At 37.6% G+C, this 11297-nt stretch overlaps 1 long non-coding RNA gene across 1 annotated transcript; it reads left to right on the plus strand.

Moving 5' to 3' along the window:
- Positions 1 to 5188: 5188 nt before the first annotated feature.
- Positions 5189 to 6794, plus strand: LOC140700567 (uncharacterized). The gene is made up of 2 exons (XR_012078966.1): positions 5189 to 5252; positions 6591 to 6794. It is a non-coding gene; the product is annotated as an uncharacterized lncRNA (long non-coding RNA).
- Positions 6795 to 11297: the final 4503 nt, after the last annotated feature.

Below are 11297 nucleotides of genomic sequence, written 5' to 3' on the forward strand. Positions count from 1 at the left end.
GATTAATCTCACAGGTAAATCATTGTGAGAGATTGTCTTGGTGTTCTTATGAGATGTAGCTGGGCTCTCTGTGATTTTTGACATCAGCAAACGGTCCCTGGGTTGGGCCTGCTGAAGTCTAAACTCAAACGTCACATTAGTTGGGGAGGGAACCGTGTGTGTGAATTTGTCTTCATCCTCTGCTATAAGGTGTGGTTAACTGATGGAAGTAAAGCAAGACTCTTCAATAAAAAGAAACATTTGATAGGGGCCCACTCTATGCGAGGCACTAATATTCTATTAGGGTTTCACGTATGCAATTAAAATGGCCAGACAGGATTCACCAGATTCCCCACAGTCTCTATGCAACATAGGGTTTGATGGAATTGCAATCAGGGACAGGTGAGATAGGTACCCGAGGAGCATAAGCAAATGTTAAATGGCTCATCGCCCTCCGTGATGCGGATGGCGGCATTGTGAGAGGCAGCCAAGGATGGATATGATTTAAAAATTTCTCTAGAGAATGTTGGGAACGAGAAAGAGAAAATGTTAGCGAAGTAGCTGACAATAAAGAGGAAAGAGTTAACACAACTCCCTTACTTCTACCATCATCATCCCCAGTGATGTTGACTATGCGCCAGGCACGGGGAGAAGGACTTTATACATGTTATTATTCATTGTCTTCACAACTACATCTTGAGACATTATTCCATTCCATTCCAGTATTAGAAAAGGAGGCTCACAAATGTTGCTTGCCCAAGACTACACAGCTAGTACATTCTGAATCATGTTGCACGGTGGCTAAGGGCACAGGATTTGCATTTGAATGTCCCTCCCTTTGAATGTGGACAATCCAGTATTTCTGACCATTAGAACCTCTATGGACCGGATTACTTTTAATCGGGTAAGTGTGTTCTTACCTGGCATCATCAGTTTATTTATTCATATATTCCTTCGCCACTTATTTATAGATCTACTATCTAACATCGTGCTTAGTTCTGGACAAGGATGAAGTATATTAACATTTTCTCCAAAACAAGAAGATAAGAATTAGTGTAGCAACCTTTTGTTCTTCTTGGAGTACCCATGGACAAATTATTTCTCTTCCACATCCATGCCACTTTTAGACTCTAACCAGACTCCCAGACTCTAAGGAAACCCTTAGACATTTGGCATCAGCATTACAATTTACTGTTTAAGAGAGAGATTCCTTCTTATTTCCCAATTTTTCTCCCATCAAGTCTGAATGAAACATAAGCTGATCGATATATAAAATATTCATAAAACCAGGCCACTGCAGTGACTATTTCTGTTGATTTTTTTGCTCCCTTTTACTTTTCTTCCACATGGTTTAACATTAAAGTTAAGGCGAGAACAACCACCGCAAAAGAACAGGAAAAGCAAAGAAGATTTTAACAAGCTTTCAATAGACTGACAAAGGGAGATGAGAAACTAGAAACGTGCAAATAATAAACAGTAATTCTGCCAGGAAATACGGCCTCCAAATGGATCCTGAATGAAAAATTGACTTATTTATTTGCATCTTTCAGTTCAGTTTTGCGTTAACTATTTTTCCCTCTCTTGTTTGGAAAACCATTTGGATTTATTGCATCTCCTGGTGTTCTTCTGTATTTTTTGTTTGTTTTTCAACATCCAGTCTCCTTATTTTAACATCTTTTTACGTTCAGATTTTTCAGACGCCGTTTTCTCTTTTTTTCCCCACCAATAGTAGAAATCATGGAATGAACAGTTAAAGTTATTGTTAGAGCACACATAGCTTAAGACAGATCGTAAAGTCCCTAGTGATCAAGGAACTAGATAATGCTGACTAGCTCAGCAGCGACAGCAAAAATTTCCATAAGCCAGATGTTTAGATTTCAGCTCAGCCCCGTCAACTTATCCTCATCACGTGAGCATCCCCCGTTACTTCTCCAAAAAGCCTATTGTCCTTCTGACCCTCGGAGAAACTCTTCAGTATCTCAGGTCTTTCCTCAGCTTACATTCTTTCTACAATTTCTTATAACACAGAATAATGAGGGCTCATGGCAAAAGACCAACATGCATAATATTTTTTTTTTTACCAGCCATAAGCAAATTCAGATGCAGAATTTTAAAGCAGGGGATATTGGAGGGCTTTTGGGTAAGATGCTGCCACTTGTAGTATGAGTGCTCAGACCTTTCTTGTAAGCCTATGCGGTGGATAAACAGCAAGAGTGAACTGCTTAATGAGCTAACATTTTGGATATATCATGATTCCAATCACCATGACTTACAATATCCCTCCAGTGGCTCCCTACCTCGTTCAGAGTAAAAGCCATAAACCTAGCGAGGCCCAAGGTAACCCTTCCTCCCAACCTATCGGGCCTCATTTCCCCACCTCCCTGTCTGCTCCATTCACATGCCCTCTTGCAACTTGGTACATGCCAGTTAACTCCCACCTTAGGGTCTTTACATGGTTATGCCCTCTATCCCAAGACAACTTTGAAGTCACTCATCTCTCTACGTTGCTGGAGGAGTCAAGGTAAGTTGGACCAAATCTTGTTCAAAATGATGTGAAATGAATTCACACGGCATTCCTAGTTCTCTGAACTAGCACAAAGAAATCTCCAATAGGCTGCAATGAAGAAATACCTCTTCTCACTCATTTGAATGCTTATAATCATAAAAATAATAACAATATGGCACTTTAAAAATACTTTTATGCATGTAGTGGACACTTTTGTTAAAGTGACTTTGTACACTGTAATGTGGTTTATAAACTCTTAGTGAGTGTTAGATCCATTAGGATATTGAAAAGCTAACCTTTGAGCTATGGCAAGGAAGAAAACAGTCTGTAATTATGTGATGGAGAGAAACAAATTTCTTCCTTGTCTTTCTTCAGTTTAAACATATCAACTCTGAGTGCCTAATCCTAGTCCTATGGTCCCATTAGGACCTTATAGGGAAAGAGTGATTTATGGGAAGTCCCAGGGCTCCTCCCAACTTTCTTCAACCAACATTTCTGGATGTGTCATCTGGATTTATTTCCTTACAAAACATAATTCAATGAGAAAAGATTTTTCATAGACAAACAGAATTACTCAAGGAAGCACTCGACGGATTCAGACAACTAGTCAGCCTTAGACTCAAAAGAACAACATACATTGTTGATCTACTAAAACAAAGGAAAACCTATGGTTTCAAATGAAAGACACAAGGATTTAAAGAAGAAATTATAAAACAAAAGTCAGAGACGAAAGCCAAGTGGGAAGAGCTCAGAAAGGAGACAGGAGAGTACGAGGAAAACAGAACAGAGAGAAAAGGCACATAAAAAAACAACAGTAGGACATAAATTCAGCAGAAAGTTCTTCCAAGAATATTGTAAATGGGTTTGAGGAAATTGCACAAAATGGAAGAAAATAAAATAACATTTTAAATTGATTATAAAAATATACTCATTGTGGAAGACAGAAAAAGGAAATTGAATATTTGTAAAATATAGTGTTTCTGAATATAAGAATATAGACCATGTGGTACATAAAATATTAAAATATACAATGAAAATAAAACTATTGTGAAATTTAGGAGAAAGCTTATTTTTGCAGATAGAAAAGCACACCCGTCCCCAACCTATTAACACCAAAATATACTGGTGAAATAACTGAACTTCAAGAATAAAAAGAAGGGCTTCTATTTGCAGGAGATCCAGGTTGTTTGGACCCTTATACTAAGGGTAACAAAAATTGCTATATAAAATATTAAAAAAATATTCAAAGTACTGGATAGCTGAAAAGATAGAAGGAGCTACTAAGTCAAAAATTTGTGGAAATGTAGGAATCCAGAGATATAAGCAGTGTCCTGCACTAGAATAAGGGAGTATTTGCTCTGAGGTCATTTGTTACTGCTGGCAAACTTGGGACTTTGGTTTGGCAAGCAGGGCCCATCCAATGTGAAACAGGAGACATCTCTACCCTAACTTGGGAAGATAAAGGTGAACAGGAAGTAATTCTGTCCTCAGAGGACACAGGGAAAGTTGCTTCAGTGCTGAACAGTAAAGGGTGGAAAAGAAAAGAGAATTAACAACAGCAGTAATTCTGAGGAGCTGTGCTTATTGCACTGCTGTCACTCAGATTTGTAGGTTAGATTCACGTTGCCTGGGGATTTGAAGTAAACTATAAGCTTTGATTTGGGGTTGCCCTGGACTTACAGAACATGGTAGAAAGCAACTTCATCTAAAGTTACAGAGAATCCAGGACCCGAAATAATTTTTCAAAGACAATGAGCAACACACAATCAAAAACTTTCAAGCATAAAAGGAAACTATAATATAATCAATAAGACAAATAAATAAATGGACTCAGACTATAAGCACTGAAACTATCTGACATGGTTTATAAGTACACTGTGCTTACTGTTTGGTTTCCAAGAAGCAGGGACTTCAACTCAGGAAAACAACAGAGGAAGTTCCCAGGATGACAGTTGTGCAAAAGGTCTAGTGGACTTTAAATTTACGGTGGAAGAGAAGGACAAATTATTCTTAGAGGAAATTATTAAGGAGTGAAATAATGATTTCATGAGCTGGTTGGGAGTTTTTTTGGACTCTTAAGTGCAAAGAATGTACTAATATTTAATAAAAGGCATTTGAGCTTACAAAAGCAACAAGTCTTATGTAATATAAGGAGGAACTGTTACTTTGGGTCAGTGAACAACATGTATATATATAGTCACAATTATTTTATTTTTATTTTTTAGAATCAAACTTTGTTCAAAACTAAACCAAGGTCCAAAAATGGAGAAAAATAATGGCATAAACATGAACAATTGAGAAAAGATAATTTGATCTAGATTTATGAAATACTTCCTTTTAAATGGTGTAGTTCAGTGTTTCTTACAGTTCAGTGTTCCTACATTCTTAAATGGTATGGCTCAGTGTTTCTTAGTGTTTCTTACAGTTCAGCATTTAGACTACCTAAGGAGAAGCTAAACACTTTATTAATTTTCAGCATTTAGAACTAAACTGTAGGCAAGTGTAGACAGTATAATTATGGCTACTGAATTCAATGAAATTGTTGTAAACCTCAACAATGTAAAAATAATAGTATTGCTGAGACAATATGGTTGAATAGAGAAGAAAAGTTGAAGGTGGTATAACTGAAAATTACCTCATCATTCAAATTGAAAGCTATAGGATAATTGTTTAAAGTTAATAAATGCATATTTTGTATACCTAGTGGTCCCCATTTGAACTGAAATGAGTGATTCACAGCAATTATCTGATGAGAGTGGGAATATGGGTAAGTTGATAGAGTGGGAGAAGTTCTTGTTTTATATCTTCTGTATTTTTAAAATGATTTTTATATCATTTCATTTATTATTTATGTAACAATCAACTCTAAACACAATTTAGCTTGTGGGACTGTCTACTCATTAGGTTTCCCACGCACTGTGTCTGGGTGTTTGGTTAGGAAGAAACTTAACCCCCAAAGCATCCTCCATCCATTTCAATGTTGGTAAAATCAATATCAAATGTGTGGATTCTGGAGTCAGGCAGACATTGTTTCCAATGCAACATCTGCTATTTACAATTTCCTGGTTTGTAAAATTCAACTCAGTGTTATTGTGGGAATCACATAAGAATATATTTATATGTAGCACTTAGCACAGTGACTGGCACTGAATGTGGGCTCAAATGTGAGAGATATTGGCAAGGTTTTGGGGCGCTGCTCGTTTGAAAACTCACTCTTGGTCAAGCGCTCACTCCCCCTGTGAGACAGCATGTGTGTGTGGACGTGCACATGGGCCTGTAGTTGTGTTTTTTCAGATTCTTTGTTTGGCTACTTAAGAAGAGCATCAAAGTGGAATACCCACTCCTCCAACTTTTATCCTAGAAAAGCACCAACATAATAAAAACAGTCTGGAGGGGTTTGAATTTTATCGTAAGGAGCTATGACCTGTGAAACAGTCTTTACAATTAAGCTAATTTTCTTAAAGCCCACACGTATTACCAAACTTTAGATTTTCCTTTCATTCCTATAATACTATGCCCCTGCTCTTTTTTCATTCTGTCTTCCTGCTAGTGAGATTTCTGAGGCCCAAAGGATGGAATATGAAAATGATTAGTTGGTGCAAAACCTAGAGGTAGAATTAGGGAACTATATTTTGAGATCCAGCCATGCTTATAAAGAGCTGCAGGGCTTGTAACAAGTATCCTAGTCTCTCTGGGCCTTAGCATCTTGAGGTAACAAGTGGAGTTAATGAATCTGGGTTTACATAGTACCCTCATATGTGTGCACTGAAGCTTTACAGTACAGGGAATGAAACGTCAAATGTATCATGTACCATTTCCATTATTCCTGGTTTAAAACATCTGGGCCTTTTTTGTGAGTGGCTTATTTTATGCTGACATAGTTTAGTGTGTTCTGAATCATCTCTTCTTTGTGTATGAATGCTTTCTGTTAATTTTAATAAAGACTGGAAAATGACTTTTTCCTTATTCTCATTGAGCATATAGCAGATATTTAAGAAAAGTAATATTGATTGATTAATTAATTAATTAATTAAGGGAAGAATTCTGGTGTTGATAAGAGAAAAAGAAACTATAATCTAAGCTTTTTTTTTTTAAATTCTTTCAGGAAAAGAAAAGGACGACAAACCTTCTACTATGGGAATATTTGGTTGAAAAAGGACCTTGTCTTCTGTTCACTAGCAAGTTCTGGCAAAGCCCACTGTGTGGGTTTATGAAAAATTTAAAAGAAAACCTGAAGGGGTTTTTTGGGAGAACCTGCTAACAGGTTAAGAACTCTCTGCTCTGGCATATAAAATTGTTTATGATTTGACCACTGTCTCCAGTAGATCATATCTTAGAACTTTACATGCTAGAAATATTTAACATTTTTGAGTTCTTCTAATATAATTAACACCTAAGTAACTTAATATAGTTTTTCCATCATTTACATTTGTTGTCGTCTTCCTGTATGATGTAGAATCTCCCAATTCATATGTACATACGTTTTAATCCAAAAATGTCGATTTATCTGTCAAAACCCAGCTCAACACTCACCTTACCCAAGAATCTTCCCTTCACACTGCTGACCATCCTGGTGATCTCATCCTTCCTCCTCAAACTCTCCAGTCTCACATCTTTGAAACTGCTCTTTTTGTTTAACTTATCTCCTTACACTAAATGGTCAATGGTGTTTTTGCACATCTGTCTTTCTTCCCGCACTAAAGACAGGGGCTAGGCACTGATTTGCATTCATTGGTATAATTCCAACATTGTACCAAATATTTGATGAACAATACTCAATGAATTTGTGAATGAGTGAGTGGGCTCCGACGCTAATCATTCTGATAGTTTTTATCTGCATGAATTTGAAACTGAGCAGGACCCTGTGGGGCCCTCCTGGGTACAAAAGCCTTTCTGTGTCCCTTTGTCTTGTTCATAGGAAAAAGGCTTCAGCCTCCTAGACCTTCCCTGAGTCTGATAAGGGCAGAGTCAAACAGTTACTAATCTGGAAAGTGAACAAATGCAGAAACAAAGGAAAAGCAGTCACGAAAAAACAGTACAACAGAGCCCTTGTTCCTCCTCAAGGAATATACGAAACAGTGTAACTCTGAGTTCTTCTACGGGAGCCAAGGCCCCCACCCAGGTAGAGGATGATAACTCCATGCCGAGACCCCAGCCTGGCTGGACCCAGAGGGCTGATGCCTGAGATTCCCTGTTACCTCATCACCAGTCAGTCAGAAGAAAGCCACACACCCTGTAGCCTTCACCCCATATTTGCCCTTTAAAAATTCTTCTCCAGAAACCATCAGGAAGTTTGGGTTTCTTGAGCATAAGCTGTCCGTTCTTCTGCTTGGCCCTCAGATAAACCTTTCTCTGCTCCAAACTCTTACATTATGGTTTGTTTGGCCTCACTGTGCTTCGGGCACACAAACTTGCATTCAAAACAAATTTACTAGTTAACCCAGTAGTTTTGCTGGTTTTCTAGCAGCTCTCCTGAAATCTACCGTATCATTCACCCATTTGACCTGAACAATTCCATGACTTTTATGGTATCTTTCTAGTTTGAACTCCCCACAATTTTGGCAGCAGACAGTTCTCCTAAAAATCTTGCATGCTTTAATTTAAGAATAAATAAAGAGTGAAAAAAAGACAAGAAAGAGGGAGGGAAAGATTGTGCAATTATTTCAATGCTTTCTATAATAATATTAAAATGAGACATATGATGTTAATGACTAGTAAAGGAGACATGCACTTTTTTTTTTAATTTGGAAATCCTTTTTAATAAGGGCTTAGAGAAACCCTAGGCATTTTTAAGAAATTTCTTATCTATATTTTTTGAGGTATAGTCAGTTAACAATGTGTCAGTTTCTGGTGTACAGCATAATGTTTCAGTCATACATGAACATACATGTATTCATTTTCATATTCTTTTTCACCATAAGTTACTACAAGATCTTGAATATAGTTCCTTGTGCTATTCAGTATAAACTTATTATTTATCTATTATATATATGTTAGTTAGTATCTGTAAATCTCAAACTCCTAATTTATCCCTTCCCACACCCTATCCCTCCAAGTTTGCTTTCTATGTCTGTGAGTCTATTTCTGTTTTGTAAATAAGTTCATTTTTGTGTGTGTTTTTTTTAGATTCCACATATAATTGATATTATATGGGATTTTTCTTTCTCTTTCTGGCTTACTTCACTTAAAATGACAATCTCCAGGTCCATCTATGTTGCTGCAAATGGCATTATTTTATTATTTTTTATGGCTGAGTCATATTCCAGAAAATATAAACAGCTCATACAACTTAATAATAAAGAAACAAACAACCCAATCCAAAAATGGGCAGAAGACCTAAACAAGCAATTCTCCAATGAAGACATACAAAAGGCCAATAGGCACATGAAAAAAATGTTCAATATCACTACTCGTCAGGAAATGCAAATCAAAACTACAACGAGACATGCACTTTTAAGTCCAATTTGTTATATATCTCATCTAGGAACAATTAATTTTCTTTAAACTTCATCGTTTACTACTTTTATTGTAGCCCTTTCACACGCTGCCTGATGTTTTGTATTTTGTGTGTGTCTTAGAAGAGCAAGAACTGTGAATGAATTATATTTCTGTATTTCTCTTCAGGATGTATTGTAACTATTTTGCACATAGTAGGAGCAAAATGAGCATGCAGCACAGCAAACTGTGAAACAAAACAGAAATTGGAAGAAATGATGTATCATCACACAGGAGATGTCTGATGAGAATCATAATATCACAGCCCCATTTTGGCTTTTAAAATCTGAATATTTCAGGTAACCGTGTTTAAGTCTTACTAATTTCATGTCTCCACTTTAGGTTACTAGAGCTTTGTCCTTCAGCCGCTTATCACTGCAGAGGAACGAGGTGTGAGAATGAAGCCCTCTATTTATAAAGATCAGTTCACCTACCATTTCTTGATGAGAGGTTGACAAGCTTTAAACAGTCTCAGGCGACCTCCCATTACATTTTATGGTAGGGACCTCATGAAAATAAAGTATTCAGCTGAATCCTGAGGATGTTTTAAGAAATAATACAAGTGGAGATACTAAAACACCGCCAGAAAAGTAAGCCCGCCCTCAGTCTGCTCCAAACTGAGGCAGGAAGGGGGCAGGGCACAGCCGTTCAAGGAAGGCCACAGCAATGAACATCCAAATGCTGGAAAAGTCAACGCCCAGTAGGCCTTGTGGCTCAAGATGTTGGGAGATTTGACTTCTAGCAGAACTTGAGTTTCATTATACATCTATTGTAATACATTAACATGGTGAATTACACGCCCACAGGCACCACGGCAGTCCCAAGGCTAGCCACGAAAGGTCAAAGAGTGGGAAACGGCCAACTTCCTGGGAATCCCAGCCCCTTCCCCAGGCTAGTTAGACTGGTCCTTCCACTTATCAGCATATGAAGCCACAGAGGCCATAAAAACTGGCAACCCGGCACCTCAAGTCTGCCCTCTCTCTCTCTCTCCCCCTTTAGAGATGGCCTGCAATCTGTCTATGGAGTGTGTACCTGCTTTTACTCTAATCTCAGCACCCAGCTCCCACACCTTGTGGCTTTTCTCTTGCCTTTCAATGTATCTCTAAATAAACCTACCTTTACTCAGCTGTGGCTGGCTCTTGAATTCTTTCCTGCACGAAGCCAAGAACCCACACTTGGCGGGGCATGTCCCAAGGGCTCAACTGAAGCCTGAGACTGGCCCTCTTCATACCCCACAGCCATTTTTCCTGTGTCAAAACCATCTTCCCCGCCCCCAAAAGGAAAAAATAGTGAATAAGGAAGTTGATTCATTAGCACGATTATTTAAATCTTGTGAAACCACTTCCACACCCTTGGAGTCTGGAAGTCAGTCTAATTTCTTGATTAGCTGAATGTATAGTAAATTGAATCTCTTTGAATTTGGGGAGTTGTCCATCAATAATTAACAGCTTGTTAATTGTATGTAAATGTCTATGTCCTCTAGCTTGGAAGTGTTTTATTTCTCACTCCTTTCATTTAGTGTTTATCCACCCATATTCCACATTTCTTGACACAATTTTTTTATTAAGTGCTCATTTATTGGTATTCAGGTATTCACTCCTATGTCACAAGCATCTTAATACTCTTTTTATGACCCCACTGACTGCATCTCTATCTGCGTTACACATTCCTTGCCACCTTTGCAGATGGATTCTATTGATTGCAAGGCCCTTTACCTTACAACTGCCTTGCACTGATCTTTTGTGAAAAGTCTTGCTCTACAGCAAAGTCGTTCCCCCTGCAGAACAGCAAATAAGCAGGGTGCTGCATTATGTCCCCTTTAAGCAATAATTGGTTGCTTTGCAACCCTTTGGCCTGACGCTTCCTAATTTGTAATGCACAAAGCTCTGTTCAAAAGAATAACATATTCCATTTCTGTTTACAGAACGAACGCTTGATGCAAAAAGAGATAGAAAATAAGATTGGGCCTTTATTGGTGATAATTATACCAACAATACTGAGCAAGATATGGAAGGGTTAGATAAAAGCAAATGAACTTACTTTTTAAATTGAGTTTACTAGATATAATCATGTAGCAAAGTACAAATCTTTTAGCTGTTCAATTAAAATTACCTGTTTTTCCCAATAATTTAGAGGTCCATTTTTATATTATTTTGCATAAGGATTTCAACCAATTTCCATAAATTTGCATTTTTGTTCAGAAAGCTCTAATGCCAATTATGTAAAATAAATGTAATTAATTAGTGCATTCCACAGCAACTGCATTCAAGCCTGTTTTGCAGTGAGAGACCCCAGAAGGGCTGACTATGGGGAACAA

This window comes from Vicugna pacos, chromosome 2 (genome assembly GCF_048564905.1).
Source record: "Vicugna pacos chromosome 2, VicPac4, whole genome shotgun sequence".
Classification (NCBI taxonomy): Eukaryota; Metazoa; Chordata; class Mammalia; order Artiodactyla; family Camelidae; genus Vicugna; species Vicugna pacos.